The sequence below is a fragment of the Talpa occidentalis genome, unplaced genomic scaffold (genome assembly GCF_014898055.3).
Source record: "Talpa occidentalis isolate TD23 unplaced genomic scaffold, MPIMG_talOcc4v2.1 talOcc4.7, whole genome shotgun sequence".
Classification (NCBI taxonomy): domain Eukaryota; kingdom Metazoa; phylum Chordata; class Mammalia; order Eulipotyphla; family Talpidae; genus Talpa; species Talpa occidentalis.
In genome coordinates, this window is record NW_023605083.1 from 35,523,302 (window position 1) to 35,542,502 (window position 19,201).

The window sequence follows — 19,201 nt, forward strand, 5'->3', positions numbered from 1 at the left end:
TCCAAAGCATGAGTAAAAGGTTGTCCAGTCATGCTCTTGGCTTTCTCTTAAAAGCCCACATTTCTGCCAGTTATTCTCATAATTATAGCATTTTATGCCTCCTGGATAGGCTGAGAATGCCCCAAATCATGACCTAGTTCCTTTTTGCTAAGTTCCTTCTTGTTCTTCCCTCCATTTTTATCTTCACTTTTGCATTTAATTGTAAGCACCAAGAAGACGCCCAGGTCGCACCATTAATACTTTACTTGGCAATCTCGTTAACTAAATATTTATATTCATGGCTTACAAGTTATGATTTCCACACATCTGTAGAATACAGTTGAACTAAGCCTTCTGTCACTATTTAACACATTCTTTTTTCCAGTTTCCAGTAGCATGTTCCTTATTTACTTCTAAGCCTTTGCCAGAAGTCTGTAACATCCATATTTCTTTAACAATTTGTTCAAGGCACTCTAGGCTTTTTCTGTCTTGCTCTTCAAAAACCCTTCAGCCTCTGCCAATTGGCCAATTCCAAAATCACTTAAACATTTTCAGGTGTTGTTTAAGCAGCCTCCCGTTTTTAGGCAGTAAAATATGTTTAAATCAGGATACAACAAGAGAAACAGAATCAGCGGTATATATGCTAAAAGATTTAGTGTAAGGAACTACTGTATAGGGTTGTGAGGCTGCCAAGGCAACTCTCAAATTTACACAGCAGGCTGTCCTAAAGGGAGGATAGAACTCCCCCCAGCATAACCAGGCTAGCGTCTTAGTCTTCAGACTGCTATAACAAAACATCAGAGTGAGCAGCTTACAAACATCAGAAATGTCTCACAGTTTGAGAGTCTGGAGTTCTGAGATCAGGATGGCAGAGCGGTCAGGCAAGGGCCCGCTTCTGGGATGCAGACCTCCCGCCATCACTTCACAGGCAGAAGGAAGCAAGAGAGCTGCGTTCTCACCTGCTTTTATAGGTGCACAAATGATGTTCCTGAGGGTTTTGCCACGTGACTCATTTGCCTCCCCCAAACCCCACCCCCTTATGGGGGAGATTTGTTTTCAACTTTTGAATTTGGAGGGAACAAATTAAGACTGTAGCAGTTACATTCCCCAGTTTTCTTAATCAAAACTTTCTAAGATATTACTATAAATGCAGTGCATAGATATTATTAAAGTCCTTAGTCAGTTGACTTCAATAAGGAAGATTATCCTAGATAATCGTGGCAATTAGTCACTCAGCTGAAAGACATTAAGGGCAGAGCTGAGGCTTCCCTGAAAAAGAACCATGTCTGCCTGTAGCAGGCAGTTTCACCCTATATTTGGAAGATCTAGCCTGCCCTTCCTTTCTCCTCTGCCTATGGGCTTCAGGCTTACCTGGCCAGTTTCCACACTGTTTAAGCCAGTTTCTTACAATAACTTTTGAAAAATATGTCTGCTAACGGCTCTGGGATTAAGCCCTGATGGATATACCTGGATTTAAATCTATTTGTTTTCATAAACTAGCATAAATTTAATAGATGACATGTTTCCAATAACCAGCATGTTACCTGAACTCGATTTAGTACATTTCATTTCTGAAGACATGAAATCCCTATGTATTGCATTGCTGATGCAGAGTGAATATTAAATGTAAAGGGGAATAATGGTTTGGTTTTATCTGAATGGTTTTGTTTTGTTTTATCATCAAAAATCATCAATTAAAACCTATGTTTTTGAATGCCAACAAAGTGTCTATATTTGTATCTTACATACATCTATTTTATTCAAACCAATAAAATTTGTCACATACGGGCTTCCCCTGGTGGCGCAGCGGTTGAGCGCTGGGCTGCCAAGTTGCCTGAAGCCTCTGCAGTGCCAGTTCGATCCCCGGCTGCAGGGTGAGGGTCCCACATGGTGTGCAGACCTCTCCTGCCGCCCGCTACTCCCCTCAGCAGTACTTCTTTGTCAGTCTGCCTTTTCTGCTCCCCGCTCTGGTGAATTCTCTCACCCTCCTGCGCTTCTGACTGTACCCAGTGCTTGCATAAATAAAATAAAATAAAATAAAATAAAATAAAATAAAATCTTAAAAAAATAAAAAAAAAATTGTCACATACTCAAAAATCAATGCATTTCTTGGAAATAAGTGATCTAGAGGCCCTTTAATGTGATCTTATAAACATCACCTTAGATTGATAATTTTCAAGTGAGGAACCAACTATTTAGATCCAATTTGATTTCATGGTCTTAATGAAGAAAACTACACGACCTTTCGCAACTAGTCACATTTTTCAATGCCTGAGGCAGTAAAGATTTTTTGATGTACCGCAACTGAAACTATCAAAAAATGTTTTCTTATAGGAGAAATTTCATTTGTGATGAACTAAATTTATAGCACAATTAGGACTCCAAATGTAAACAATTTAGCTATGATTCTATTCTTAAGTCTCTTTTTATAGGAGTCAGATTAAAAATATACTATTGAAAAACATTAGGAAACAATAGTAATGAGAAATAATGTAACTACTTTAATGAAAAACACACACTCATATGTTATTATGGATGGAGGTTATTTGCTGAAACATCGTGGTGATTCTGAGAGTTTTACTGAGCAAAAGTATACAGAATATCACTTGATGCAACCAATATGTAATTTTAGATTTAAAAAAAATTGAATTGTTATTCTTCCAGTCATGACATAGTAGCTGGTATCAGATTTGTTTTTCCAGGAAAAAAAAAAAAAATCAACTTTAGTAATGAACAAAATATTTGAAGCACCTGCTTTTAGACAATGACCCACAGGCAGTTTAGGACTGATTCTTTCAAGAAGAAAAAAAAAAAATAGGTGAGCCCCATGTGCATCATCTTAACCTCCTCTATGGGGATGCTTTTCTGAGCTGAGTTAAAGAGCACCCACCTTGCTGAGCTAGAAATTAATATCCTTTTCACTAAAGTAATAGCATTCCAGGGGGAAAAAAAAAAAAAAACTGAGCAATGCATGATGGCATATTGAATTTACATGGAGATTTACCATAATTATTGAAAGCTGTGTTTTTCAAGTGCAGGCAGAGTCTACTGATAACATCTATTTCAGAACTTGTGGTACCAGAGGTTATGTCTCACTGGGGGCTACTGGAGTTCTGGCCCAGCAAAAGGGGAGAGCCCTTACCAAGTGCATTCAGATTAAACCCCCAAATAAAGGTACACCTACTAGTGGAGGCACATCCTAGATAGTGGCTATTACTAGGGCTGAGGCTCAAATATTGTACACTTGCTCCAATAAAGAATTAAATCCAAGAGGGCCAGAAGGCCCCCAGGTAAATTCACCAACAGTCAGAACAGACCTTAATACCCCTCAGAGCAAAAGATATAATCCAGACATTTCACAATGTATCACTCAAATGGCCAACATAAAATAAAAATTTACTAGGTACATGGTGGAGCAGAAAAATGTGTCTCATCACCAACGATGAAAGCAGTTAATAAAAGAGTGCAAGGTTTTTTTTTTTTTTTTTCACCCAGATGTTTAAATTAGGAAACACTGAATTTGAACCAACTATTATAATATCTTCAGGAATTTATGGGAAGAGATGATCCTAATGAGTGAACAATGCAGAATTTCGAAAGTGAAGAAATAGAAATAAAAACCACAGGGCCTCCCTGGTGGCGCAAGGGGTTAAGCACCACACTATGAAGCAATTTTCAGCCTCTGCAGCATGAGTTCATATGGTGCAACCCATATGGTGCAGCAGCCAGGCCAGCCAGGGAGCAACCCATATGGTGCAGCAGACCTCTCTTGACCCACCCACTGCTCCCCTCAGCAGTGTACTTTGGTCAGTCTGCCTGTTCTGTTCCCCACTCTGTCTCTGGTGAATCCTCTCACCCTCCCGCACATCTGGCCTGTGCCCTGGTTCCTCTATGTATAAATAAATAAATAATAAAAAAAAAACCAGAACAAAACAAAAATAGATCAGAAAAGATTGACTTCTGAATTGAAAATTCCATTGACTGGTCTCAGAACAACAAAGACAGCAAAAGAAACATTTACTAAGCTTATCAATATAAACATTTACTAAGGCATATCAATATAAAGTGCACAGTCTAAAGAAGAGAGCAAGATGACTTAAAAATAAGGTTTCACTGACTTGTGATATAGTATCAAGTCAAGATGCATAATTTGATTTCAAGATCAAAATGATTAAAAATACAGAAAATTTGTTGAGAAAACATTTTGGTAATGCATTTAAAAACTTGTTTTCCTTGATCTAACATCTAGGCATCTAATACTGGAACATTTGTTCAAAATGTCTAATCTGCCATATTGTTATAAATAGAAGTTCAATGCATAAATTTTGAATTGATGTGAATTTGTTTCAATATTTTCAATATCTGTCTACCCTTCAGAAAATGAAGGGCTAGAGATACTAAAGAATTAGTGAACATTCTCATAGGCCAACAGCTGATACAGAGATACTTGAATTATTTCTCTCTGGGCAGAAAGTAGCGTTCCCATCTCAGTGTATTTTTGCCAATGGTAGAATAAAAACATAGATTATATAGGGTGGCTCATTCTGCATGTTCCACATATAAAAATGACACTCATGATTCACCCTCAAGAAGACTCTATTTGAATTGTTTTCCCAGAAACAAATGAAATTTGGTGATATGCCAAATAGTTGTAGAGACAAATTGTTTGCAAGGACTGTTTCAGATCCCTTTTCTGTCTTCATCCACATTATATACTAGAATGCAGTGTGACTTCAGATGTTACTAAAGTACATGTATGTATGACTCAATTCATTTTTACCTATCACAATAGCACCTGGAAAGAGTTAACAAAATCATCAGGCCTTTTAGATCTAGACATTTTCATCATAAATATTAATTTTTGCTATAACTCTATGATTGAGTACCTAAGACACAGAGTCTCAGTCTGTGGTCCTGGTTTGGTTTTTTTAGTGGCATCCTAGGAGAACTTGATGCAAAGGAATGACTATGCATGACTGTGTACATTGACCAACTCTTCTTGAGAACATAATAACAACCAACATATTGATTTTATACTAAATATCTAATATGACTTGGAGTAAAACACAAATTGTATCTGCATTTTCTAAAATAAAGCAGTGTTCCAGGCATTCTTTACTAGTAGCAGAAGCTTTAAACTACACCTTTGATTGTCAGAGCAGGCATTTACTTTGCTTACAGATATAATTTAGTAGTAATATTTTAAAAGTACTGAGTAAGGGAATATAGTTCATTTTGTTATTTAAACTTTGACTCATTTTGAGGTGGCTTATCATAAAAATACTGCATACTAACACTATAAACTCAGAATTAGAAATGTTTAAAAATTTCAGCAGTGCCAATAACAATCTCAGGATAAGAATAACACATTTTCTTATAGATGTAATCATCTAGAATGAGGATATTTTTTAAGTGTCTACATTCAGTTTGGGTCTTAGAAATGTACTCTAAGCAACCTCATCCAGAAACAAATTACATAGTGTTTTTTGCACATATATAAGTTTTCTGTTCATGCAACTACTTTCAGGGGTTTTGAATTTGAATGCCTTATATACAAGACAGTTAAGTGAAAATGACAGTCTTTAGGTTACATACATACCTATGTATAATATGTACCTATATAATATTCTCTAACAAGGAAAACTATGTTGAGTGATAAAAGAAAGAACTGATGTATATCTTATCCCCTTATGTACTGTTGGTTGATATTCCTTAAGTCTGCCCTGAGAATCGGTTTCTAGCTGACAGTCAATTGTATTACTTTGCTCTGAGTTAATACAGACTCAGGAATAGGCTCATAGGTATAGTGACCTAAATACCCTGGCAGCAAGAAAAAGTAAAAGCATTAAGTAAAATTTACCATCAAAGATCAAAACACAACATCCATTGCTTTATGTAATGCCCAAGAGTGAAAACAGATTTGCATTTTAATAATATTTAATAAAAACCACTCTATAGCTAAAGTCTAAATAACTGCAACAACATATCTCAGGGGAAAGCCCACATGCCATGTTAAAGTTTCTATAATTTTTAAACATCATAATTTGATAAACTTTGACTTGATGAATTTTATTAGTAATCAGACCCCAAGTTAATCAACTCTAACAACTGTTTCATCACACACATTCACTTTTGTTAACACCTGGTAATCATTTCAATAGAGCTAAAACCATTTTGTTCAACTATTATTTATAAGCAAATACAGAAAAACAAATGAACCCCTTTCTTGATGGTACTTACATGCTCTGGATAACAGTGAGAGAACAAACATACAGATTATGAAGAGCAGGTACAAAAGAAATCCTAGCTTTAGTTTAAGATATTCTATATTTAGATTTAAATTATAAATTGATTCAAACTCTTCCTAGTTATGACTTGCTCACATGGAACAAAAATTGATATTATTTAGTTTATTTTTGTTCCATAGTAACTTCTTGTTCTAAACCAGTTTTAAAACTTAGTTTCACCTTGGGCTCAGGGAAATGAAGGAGACTCTATAAAGGATATCTTAGCCTCTGCTAATCTGCTCCTTTGATTTCATGACTTCACTCATGGGTATCCATTTTTTCCTTCTCAGGAAATTTTCTACTTTAGCCCAGGATTGTCACAAATAGTAGTAATCAAGAAGGATTCATGTACTTATCAGTACCAAGAAAAGGATTAATATAAACACAACCAGTCTGTGACCAATCCAATTTCAATTGAATTGTACAATATAAAGTCATAGTTTATTTTCTGTGTATGTATCTATGAAAGTGAGGAGAGAGGTAGAAGAAATAGGAATTTCTAATTCTTTTTTCACTCATGAATAGAAGTTAATCATTACATCTATATCAATATTGTCTTTCCAACTAGAAATGCAGTCAGTGTTAGCACAGGGCAGTGTATGCTGAAGATTTCTTCCACCATGTGAAATAATTTCCATCTTTTCAAAACCAAATTCTAAGTCACTATTCCAACAGTCATAACTTATAATCAGCTAACTCTGATACATACTTGTCCATCTATTATCCTTAAGTAATATATATGAGTCAGAGTCCTCACTGGGGCCTCCCTGGTGGTGTAAGGGGTTGAGATGCAACCTGTGAAGCTGTCTGCAGCCAGTGTAGCACGGGTTCAACCCCTGGCCAGGGAGCTACCTACATGGTGCAGCAGACCTCACCTGACTTGCCTGCTGCTCCCCTCAGCAGTGTGTTTCAGTCTATCTGCCTGTTTGTTCCCAACTCTGTCTCTGGTGAGTCCTCTCAACCCCCCCCCCCACACACAACTCTGGCCTGTGCCCTAGTTCTTGTACACATAAATAAACTGAAAAAATCTAAAAAACAAACAAACAAAAACACCAAAGTCCTCAGTGGTATATATGCATGGAACTAGAATGGTTTTAAAATTTACAGTAGAATATTAACTTTCCTAATTATATTTGATAAATGATTATCACTATTTGCTTACATATGAAATCACATCATTCTTTGTATATAATAATGTTATACAAATGTGACTTATGACTATTGTATTTAACAAATAGATCAAAATTGTTCTGAATGGTCTGGAGAACTTGATCAAAAAGCTCATAAAACTCATATATAATGCAAACAGATAATCAAACATTAGCAGTCTTTGTGCAGTAAGATACAATTTATCAATTTTCAACATTTCCTCCATGGAGAGAGAACTCTGACTCATAAGAGTAAAGGTACACAAGCTTTTCAAGATAAGTGACAATCTAAAACATTTCTCTATGTCCAGTGTGCCACAGTGCCAATCCTATGCATATTTCATCAATTTAAAAATGCACATTTTAAATAATTTAACATCTCTGGAATTGGAATGTACTTTACAATCAATAGTATGTCATAGTTTGTTTTTGTTTTTTTTTTCTTCTTAGTTGAATATACATCTTGGTACACTTCATAATCAATAATGTTCTTGATTCATTCAAATATATGATAGAATGTGCTGACTAAATATATTAATAGAACTTAAAAGCAGGATACTATGTTGGAAGATAAGAAGTTCTAGATAGACTTCAATAACTCTTGCTTACTTTAGGTAAGTAAGAGGCAAGGTAATAAACTGAGGACCAGGTCAGCTTTAGACATAAAGCTGAGAAATATGCTTAATAATTTGGTTTTACTAGTATAAAAAAAAAGTTGAGAATCTAAAAACAATTATTTTGTGACCCGCTGGTCATAATTTCCTAGAGGGGAATGCAATCCTGTGATGAAATTGGTTGATATGGAGCCTCTGAAAACTCACCAATAATGATCTGGGAAATCCCTTCTGTTCCAACATTTCATATCCCATTCAATAAAACAAAAGTTCTGAGACTGAGGGTAATCTTGAAAAATGAAAAAAAAAAAGTCTCATAGTATTTATCAAATGAATGGACATGTATAAAATTAATCTAATCAAATTATGCCTCTACCAAAAATAAACATCAATACAAACCTCCATTAGCAAGAGACAATGGAAAGGAAAGGTCTAGTTCTTTATATTTAAAGAACTTAAGAAGGAAGAATGGATCTAATATAATTCGAAGTAAACTTATACAACCCCTAGCAGGATTCTAGCTGTGGAATTAGATTGGGTAGATGGAAAAAAAAAAATGTTAAGGTTGGGTATAAAATTCTTTCTATGTAAATTCAAATCATTAGATTTCAGAATCTTTGTATTATTCATTGCTTCTCCTGGTCATATTGGCCATGTAATAAGTTACATCATTTGTGTTCCCATGACAATATTTGTTATTAAATTGTTTAGCATTACTGTAAAAGAAAAACATCATGAACTGGAAAAAGTCAACCACTGGCATTTGTGGTATTGGATGAAGCATTCTTTAATAGAAAGAATCTTGACAGCTTGGTATTTTTAATCACATTCCCTGTTTTTTGCTACAACCCAGGTGGGTTGGGTTCACTTACAGTGGTGAGAAGTGGAAATAAGTAATTATGTTACACAATTGCACTCTCCATGGAAACAGTTCAATTTATACTTTGGGGTCTTGGGTTCATAATAATAAGGGGATAAATCTATGTAAATACATATACAACTTTCTCTAAGACTTACGTTAACTCTTTCCTTATTTTTTTTACCTAAAACACTTTCATGATCCTATGAATTGTTAGTGATGCTTTGTATTTCTCATGAACTCAACTGGTAGAGAAACATGGTTGGGAAACATGTTTTATGTTTTCCCTTCATTGCCTTCATCAGGTAAGTACAAGCTTAAGAAGTAATCCTCAAAGGCTAACTATAGAACTGAAGCATCCACAGTGGGGAGGGGTCAGGAAGGAGTGAGAGCAAAGAAGGAAGCCAATGGTGGTGGAATATGGGTGATTTGGTGGTGGGCACACTATAGTGGCAATAACTGATGGGGTTATCCAAATATTACCTGAATTAAGAATCAATTAATTAACAAAAAACAAAATTGAATAAAAGAATATAAACAAGAAGTGGAAGGAGAAGGGACAATAAGCTTTGGATCCCCAGTATTAGCATATGGCTTATTGCATAGTTCAGGCTATTTAGATTGAGAAAATCAAGAAGAGGTTGATTTGCCAGGAGAAAGGAAATAATCAAATGGATAAAACTCTTAACAGATGTTATCAGAAAGAGTGATACGTGAAAAAATTTTGCCCTGAAATTACACTTTAACAAACTAAGCAAGAGGCATAATGAGGACCTCCCTGGTGCACAGGTGTTAGTCTCAGTGCTATGAAGTTATAGCCAGCCATTGCAGCATGAGTTCAATCCCTGGCCAGGGCACTAACAAACATGGACCAGCAGACTTTATCTGTCTTGCCCGCTGTTCCCCTTAGCAGTATATTTCAGTAGATCCGCCTGTTCTGCTCCCCACTCTGTCCTTGGTGAACCCCTCCCCCCGTACCTCTGGCCTACACCCCAGTTCTTGTATGCATAAATAAATAAAAATAAATCTTTAAAAAAGAGAAGCAAAATGGGCCTCCCCTGTGGCGCAGCGGTTGAGCGCTGGGCTGCGAAGTTGCCCGCAGCCTCTGCAGCTCCGGTTCAATCCCCGGCTGCCGGCGAGGGACCCACATGGCACATAAACATCTCCTGCCACCCACTGCTCCCCTCAGCAGTGTATTTCATCAGTCCGCCTGTTCTGTTGCCCACTCTGTTTCTGGTGAATCCTCTCACCCTCCCGCACTTCTGACTGTACCCAGTGCTTATATAAATAAATAAACAAATCTTAAAAAAAAAAAAGAGAGAGAGAAGCAAAATGATTTCCTGCGGAGAGCAAGAAGCAGGGAGCAAGAGAAAAGGAGCTGGGGTTTGGCAGGAATATGCCCATCAGGGTGGGTATGGACAAGCCAAATGTAACCATTAGTTAGCTGCAGAAAAGTGAAATCATAGGAAAAAAAAAAAAAAAAGAGGGCCTCCCGGTGGCACAGTGGGTTGAGTGCAGTGCTGTGGAGCTGTCTGCAGCCTCTGCAGCTCGTGTTTGATTCCCGGCCAGCCAGGAAGATACCCACATGGCATGGCAGACCTCTCCTGTCTCACCTGCTGTTCCCCTCAGCAGTGTTTTCAGTCCATCTGCCTGTTCTGCTGCCCTCTCTCTCATGAATCCTCTCACCCTCCTGGACCTCCCAGCTCTTGTTTAAATAAATGAATCTTTTAAAAAAAAGAAAGAAAAAAAGAAAAAAAAGATAAGAAAAAACACTCTTAAGTCAGATGATCTGAGAGTTACTAAGGTTCATGCTCAAAATCAAGCAAAACTGAAAAGGCAGTTTTGCCCTAGCATAGCATGTCCACCTATTGTTCCCCCATGTGGTCCTGAGAGAATTCACATAGGAATCATCATCTTTCCATTTTAATCCTGATCCCCAAAGTAATCGATTTTTTAAATGGCAATAACAATTTTACAGTAACCTACTGATATAATATAAATCCCACAAATATTCTTAGCTATCCATTTAAGATCAACTGCAGCAATTATTTCACTATGTTGGGTATTTTAAAAAGTGAATATTTTCTTGTTTTTGTTTTCACTAATTCACTGGTAAAATCACTTGAAACGGTCAATCTAGCTATATAATTATGCAAAGCTAATGGATTTCTTGGACTAAGTTATTAGATAATTATATTAGTTAATGTTCTTATGATGGCAAGCAAGGAGAGCCAACTCTGCTAGCTCAAACAAAACAGGAACCTTAATAGCAAGACACTGAAATAAGTTTATGTCATCAAAGGAATGGTTGGCCAAACAAGACTTAAAAAGGGATCAAACCAGGACAGCTTTAAATAATTTATAGCCCCTTACTCTGGAATAGAACTGAAGTTAGCAAATTAGTTTTCCATAAAGAACCAAATAACCATTTAGGCTTTCCAAACCATACAGTCTTTGTTCGAATAATCAGTGCTGCCATTACAGTGTGAAAGTCACCATACTCCATTCACAAATGAATGAGCGCTACTGTGCTCCAATGAAACTTCTATGTACTTCACGTAATATGGGCATAATAGAATTTTCATGAAATTCTATTCTTTTTTTCACTTTTTTCTCCAACCATTTAAAAAATATAAAACACCATCCTTGCTGGTAAATTCTATAGTAACAGATATCAACTGCATTGGCCTATGAGTCTTAGTCTACTTCTGTTCTGGAAGGCTACCTAGACCCTCAAGGAAATTCAACCTCTCTTTGTTCAAAATTCTGGAAAATACACTATTATTGTCTTACTTTGATTTGGTTATCTCTGCCTAGATCAAATATCCCCTGTCAGGTAGGAAGAGTTACCCAAATGTTTCCAAATCCCTTCAATAAGCATATCTTGGGTATCAGGTACAGTTATCAGAAAACTGGCATTAGTGGTTACCAGTTATGCAGTCCCTTCAACAATAAATACTATTGTATTTCTTTTTTTTGTCCTTTGTTAAATTACTAAATTTATTTCACACATATATTTTTGTCTCCTCATTATTTTCACTCATTATTTTCACTCTATTACTATGCCCCATCATAACATAACATTCCATACATACTTAAAGCAAGGGTGGGGTTCCATCTTTAAAAATAAAACAGGCATTTTGGATAACACATTCTTGGCAATGGAAACTAGACAACATTTATCAGAGATGGTAGGGAAATTCTCAACTACTGTATAAAAAAGGACATCCAGATACCAGATACTGTTACAGAAATGAAATATAATGGTTTAGGCACTGCTAGTTCTGAGTCTTTCCCATTCTGGTTCAGCTTTTGTGCATTTTGCCTGGTGTATCTCATGATGATTTCTTTTTTTTTTTAAAGATTTATTTATTTATGCATACAAGAACTGGGGTACAGGCCAGAGATGCAAGGGGTGAGAGGATTCACCAGACACAAAGTGGGGAGCAGAACAGGCAGATTGAGTGAAATACATTGCTGAGGGGAGCAGTGGGCGAATCAGGAGAGGTCTGCTGCACCATGTGGATGGCTCCCTGGCTGGCTAGGAATCGAACTCATGCTGCAGAGGCTTTGGATTGCTTTGTAGTGAGGTGCTTAACCCCTTGTGCCACCAGGGAGGACCCTCATAAAGATTTGATATTGGTGTTTTTTCTCCAGTTTCCTTGTCATTAAAATCATCATGTCTTTATCATCACTATCATCGTCATCATCATCATCATCTTTATCAACACCAAGTTTAACATTTTCCTGTGGAATCTTGTGACCACTTCCGGGGGCAAAATGCTTCTCAAAAATATCTAGGAGTTTTGTATCCTCTTTCTCTTGACCTTCAGATTCTGCATCTTTCTCCACAGCTACTAAGTGCTATCTACTAACATGGACCACACTTCAACTTTAAGATCAAAGTGGGATTATTTCAAAGACACCAAGAAAAACCATTGGATGCACAGACATGTTCAAAGTTTCAAGAGTCACTTTAATTGGACACCCTCCAAAATCCATTGCCTTTGCTTCAACAATGTGCTCTTCGTCCTTTGGACCAGCCCCTAAGAAATGACATTTCTTAGAGATTATTGGTGCTCATTTTCATCATTATCCACCTGAAAGTGATTATCTTTGTTGGCCTTTAGCTCACAATCAAAAAAGATAGCTTTGGGGCTTCAGGGGACTTATGTCTGTGTCCCTCAAATTTTCCCTGGGGTTACAGAATGTACTTAGGTGGGAGATAAGGGTGGAAATACATGATTATAGTTCCAAAGAACATTTGCATAAGACTGACTCACACCAGGGGTTTATTTCTATGTATTTGTCTCTAAACTATTAAGTAAACATAATATATAATAAATATATACTATATATATTGGAGTGTTATATATATAATTACATATTCAGCCATAAAAGAAAAGAAATGCTGCATTTTTGTGACACCATTCATGAAACTGGAGGACATTATACTAAGTAAAATAAGTCAAAGATGAATTCTGTATGATCTCATCTATGTGTATAATCTAAAAGAGAAAAAAACAAACACCCAAATACCCAAAGTCACAGAAACTTTGGGTAGTAGAATGGCCATTGCCACATTCTAGCAGTAGGGGGGATAAATGAGTAGATACTGGTCAAAGGGTAAAAACTTAGTTATAAGTGAATAAGTTCTGGAAATCTAATTACAGCATCAAAACTGTAGTTAATAACACCATATTATAAACTTGAAATTTGCTGAGAGTAAATCTTAAGTGTCCTTAATGAATTAGCACAAAAAGGTAACTGTGAGATGAGGAATGTGTTAATTAACTTGATTGTGGTAATACTTTCAAAAATGTATACTGTATATCACAATGTACACTTGAAATATACACAATTTATTTGTCAGCAGCACCTCAGTGAAGCTGGGTGGGGGGTAAAGTTTGAAGATGAAACAAATTTCCGTTTTGTTTGAGGGCCTGTGGATGGGAGCAGGTGAAAGCAGACAGATGGAGAAATTGTGCACCAAGAAGCTAACTCAACTGCTTCTGATTTAGATAACAATAAGATTTTGGACTTTGAACTGCTAATATTTAGATTTGGTTTTGGAACTTTGAGTTGAAGATGAGATAGGATTTAACTTTAGATTATGAGATTCTGATTTGCACCAATATATGTGTTGGGTTGAGACACAGGATTTTGCTGGAGAGGGAGAGGAGCTCTTAAATGTATTTTGCAGGTAGGAAGTATGTTAATCACTGGAAATAGAGAGCAGGCTGTGGCAAGCAGAATTGTGATAGGTTCCCAATATTCCTGCTTCCTAATCTATACATTTCATTTCAGCCCCTTCCTTTGAGTATGGGCAGAAGTCATGGATATGATGAAATACTGCTCTTATGATGAAGTAACCTAGTCATGGCAAAGGTAAAGGACTATTGACACATAGTTAATGTCTCTAAGTGACTTTGTTTTTTTTTTTTTTTTTTAAACATTTATTTATTTATTTATACAAGCACTGGGCATAGTCAGAAGCGCGGGTGGGTAAGAGAATCCATCATAGCCTTTTGACTGTGCCCAGTGATTGTATAAATTCCAGGTGACTTTGAAGGAGATTATCTTGCTCGAGCTAACCTAATCAGGTGAGTTTTTAGAGGCACTCTCTCTTGACCCAAAAGAAGAAAGGAAACAACCACATAGTGAACAGCTTATGAAGGAGGCCACATGGCTAGAATTTAAAGGCTAACTGTAGGAGCTGAGCATTCTCCTAGCTGACAGCTGGAAAGAAAATGGGAGCATCTGATCTATAGGAGCAATTAACTGAATTCTGCCAATAACCAGTTGAGCTTGGAAGAGAATCCTAACCACCAAAAGGAACAGAATCCTAGCTACCACCTGATGTCAGCCTGGGGATATGTGAGCAGAAGATTCAGCTCATCTTACATGAACTTCTGACCTAAAGAAGCTGTGAAATAATAGATGGTTGTTGTATTAAACATTTCAGTTTGTGATACACAAACACATGCAATAGAAAACGAATACAACCATGTTATGATTATTGGCCTCAGTTCCCAGATGCTAGCCTGGTGTGATTATTGACTGTATCTTATAATCTGTATCTAATTATAAGTCTTCCAAAGAAAACTTACTGCACATTTACATAATGCCCTCACTAGTAAAGTTAATTCATTGTTACTCTTATCCTTCCCTTTATGGGAGGTTCAAATGTTTCTATGTTCACTGTCTATACATTGTTGCTATCCTTGCACTGAAATTAGTACTATTGTACATTTGTTTTTTAGTCTTTTTTTCTCTTACAATTTGATAAATGTTTATGATTGCCTAACTGCTAATCCAAAAAACATTATTTGAAATTTCATTTGTATGTGAGACTCTTTTATGTCCCTGTTGTATAGAGCAACTAACTACATTCCCTCAGCAGGATAAAGATCCAGAAAGAAACACAGCCAATTCTGATTTCATTATACACTTGTCCTCTACTAGTTTCCTTTAGTATCTTGAAACCACACAAACGATATATGAGTTCATTTCACCAATTATTGCTTCAGCCAAGAGGCAAGAGCTAATATTCCCAAGTTCTGACTTTAACAGAAATATTTTTTCGTAATAAAAAAATCTTAAAATTCAAGTATCTCTAAAAGAACACTTATTAAGAACTGAACCACAAAAAAAGTGAAGTAGAATAAACCATATTGCAGTTATAAGTCATATTTTTTTAAATTTTAAATAAAATGTTTCCTAAAATATCCATGGAACAGTCTAAATAGATAAAGGGCATTTTAAAAGAATTACACATGATTTTCAAGAGAATATTGTAGGGTAAATGAAGATGCTCAGACTTTTGCACAGTTGGCCTCTGTGGCTATCATATGTGTCCTTGAATGCAGGAAGTGCTTGGGAGTGTGGGCTTGGGGTACGCATGCCTGATGGTGAACACCTGGAGCATGGTATGGGTGTGCGTAGGTGGGCACACCTGAGCTGAGAGACTGAGCATATAGGGGCAGCATCACAGAGGACACGGTGAGGCAGAGGACAATGTGGTGGAGAACACTGGAGAGTGGCAGAGAAGATTTACAAGAGGAAAGAGCATACAGGGATTCACAGGGGGCCTCATGTTGCTGTCTCCCTGCTGGCTCATTTCCCCTAACCTGTGGGGATGATGCCAAGGGCTCCTGGGTTCTCTTTCAAGCTGCCTGAACTGATGATGAACCTACCCTGCCTGGGCTGGTTATAGAGCTGCACGTAACTGAATTTCTGTAAAAACAAAAAATGTATAATAAAGAGGTTCTGGTTAAAAAAAAAAAAAGTGACTGCAAAAAATTTCAGATTGAAGGTAGCCCATATAAGTAGAAGGTTCAGAATCCAGAATGGTTGTCATCAGTGTTGGTAAAACCTGAAGATTTTTTTAAAGTGTGATCTGGATGGTTCAAAATTTTCTGACACAAATGTAAGACTGGTGTGGTGGAGCATATAGAGAGATGATTTTATTAAGACACAAAACTCTTCCCAAGTCCAAGAGGGTCAGTGGTGAACTCCCATCATAATGGCAGTGGCTTCTCCTAAGCCTGTCAAATGAGTCCACCACACCCTTTCCTCAGTGTGCTGGAATTTCGTATCAGATTATGCTTTTACTTTCATCTTAGAATTTAAGCCCCATTTTTTAATCTATCAAATCTTTGAAAGGGTACGGTCACCTAGCGCCATCCCAAGCAGAGTGGAACTAACTAAAATAGTTTCTGATCTCATGCTTAGGACACTGAAGCCCCCTGCTTGGGTCTTAGGTCTAACCTGAGCTGTTCCCTCAGCAGTGAACCTCCTTGCCCAGACCCCAGTCCTGCTCTTGACTTCTGTGATGCTGACTTCCCTTAGTACCACTCATGCCACACACATTTTTCCTTAATTCTTTCCATGTACCACTAACATAAATGGTCATGTATAGAAAATTCTAATTAAATATATGGAGGGCCTCCCTGATGGTGCAAGGGGTTAAGATGCAACCTAGGAAGCTAGCCACAGCCACTGCAGCACGAGTTCGATCCCCGGTCAAGGAGCTACCCACACGGCACAGCAGACCTCTCGGACTCACCTGCTGCTCTCCTCAGCAGTGTATTTCAGTAAATCTGCTTGTTCTGTTTCCCACTCTGTCTCTGGTGAATCCTCTCCCCCACTCCACACCTTGGCCTATACCCCCATTCTTGTATGCATGAATAAATATTAAAAAAAAAGAAATATATGGAGACTCATGGGAATTTTGAATATTACAAAAAATATTAGAGCTCAATTCTAAATTTCCTCTTGCCTTAGGTCAATTTTCTTATTTTGCTTTAGGCAAGGTTTCATCTGTATGACTTTTACTTTCTATGTAAGACTTTATATCCCTGACCTATTTTTTTTTTAATGCTGAAAAATTTACTTTAGAATTTCTATCTTCTGCAGCCCAGTCTCAATTCATACAATTGATTTCATAATATAATAATGAGTTTTGACATGCAGTGGGTTAAAAAAAAAAAAAAAAAAAAACAAGTTTCCAAATCACACCCCCAAGCCTGATATGTTTAGATTTTAATTCTCATATATTTCCCCAATATTTAGACACAAGAGTGTAGTCCCTTGTATTTATTTTTGCTTTTGTTTCCCTTGTTATTGGAATCAAGTCCCCAAAGATATCCCTGTAGCTAATGTTTGGAAGAGTTTCACTTATTATTTTTTTTCTATGTATTTCATAGTTTCAGGCTTTATATCTTACTCTAACACTTTAATCCATTGATTAATTTTTGTGTGTAGACACACATACAATGAAATACTCCTAATCTATTAAACATATAAACTTTACCACTTGTGACAACATGGACAGAACTGGAGGGGATTATGCTAAATGAAATAAGTCACAAGGGTAAAGATAATAATGAATCATTTCATTTATACAAGAAACATATGGGAACAAAACAAAGGAACAAACTAAAGCAAACAAACCCTAGAAATATGGCAGTAGGGGCCTCCCTGGTGGTGCAGGGGGTTAAGATGCAAACTATGAAGCTATCCGCAGCTGCTGCACCACGAGCCCAATCCCGGGGCCAGGGAGTTACTCACATGGCGCAGGAGACCTCTCCTGACTCACCCGCTGCTCCCCTCAGCAGTGTATTTCAGCCAGTCTGCCTGTTCTGCTCCCCACTCTGTCTCTGGTGAATCTTCTCACCCACCACCTCTGTACCCCAGTTCTTGTGTGCATAAATAAATTAATCTAAAACAAAGAAATATGTCGGCAAAACTGAGGTTACCAGAATGGGAGGGTATGGGGTGGGGAACAATTGGAGTTAGAAGATTATGGGTAACTTGGTGGTGGGTGTGATGTGGTAACAAACATCTGAAGAGGTGTGAACCAAGTTCTCTAAATCATATATAGTTTTGTAAACCAATGATATCTCCAAAAATTTCAGTAATAAATAATGCATTTATTATTACAGACAATAAAATAGGGACAAAAGTGAATGGCTGTAACTTGTAATATCAGATCACAAAAATTCTGACTACAGTCTCATTATTTCTCTCATGGCCTCTAGCTTGCTGGCTCCAATGGACATCATCTGAAATGTGAGTTAACCTATAATTAGACTCACACCGGAAGGGGCTGAGGCAGGTCTCTACCCATGATATTAGCCAGCAAGGTTATAAGGATCGTAGACCAACAGCCTGCAAGGAACTAACTCTTGGAAATAATTATGTGATTGAACTTGGTTGTGAGGCCTCCCTTGTTGAGCCCTGAAATGATTACAAACCTAGCTTACTTCTTAATTGCAGTTTTGGGTGAAATTCTAAGCAAAGGAACAATGAGACATTGTATAGATTTCTGAACCACAGAAGCTCTGTTGTTTTAATCTGCTATGTTTTATGCAGTGATAACCAACAAAGCACTTTCCATAACTGAGTTTGTTGTTTCTTTTATGGTTCTATAACTTCCGATGCTATCCCATCAGTGGTACTTTTCAGACGCTGTAGTAATTGTTTGTCTATGTCTTTGCCTAATCTACTAGGCACTAAGCAGAATAGGAGCTGCCCCTCCTGTTGTCAGCCCTGTGCTGTAGTCCTTTATTTTCTTCTCAGTGCCTCATCGTGTGCTTTATTAAATTAATAGTCATCAGTAAACATTGCAAAAGGGATGAAGTCCTCTAATGTATATCAATGATGATAGCAGATTATTGGCTCAGAAATGAATTCATGTGCAAATATAATATACTGTTACTTCTCTTAGACTCAGGAAAGACTGAGACATACCAAGAGATAAGTAGAAAAAAGGAAAAAAGAGTGTATAGTTCATTAAATCTGGAAGAGAAA

The 19,201-nt window shown here is 37.0% G+C and overlaps 1 pseudogene; it reads right to left on the minus strand.

Annotated features, from left to right (window-relative positions):
- Positions 1–8,650: 8,650 nt before the first annotated feature.
- On the minus strand, positions 8,651–13,463 carry LOC119231359 (nucleophosmin-like; annotated as a pseudogene).
- Positions 13,464–19,201: the final 5,738 nt, after the last annotated feature.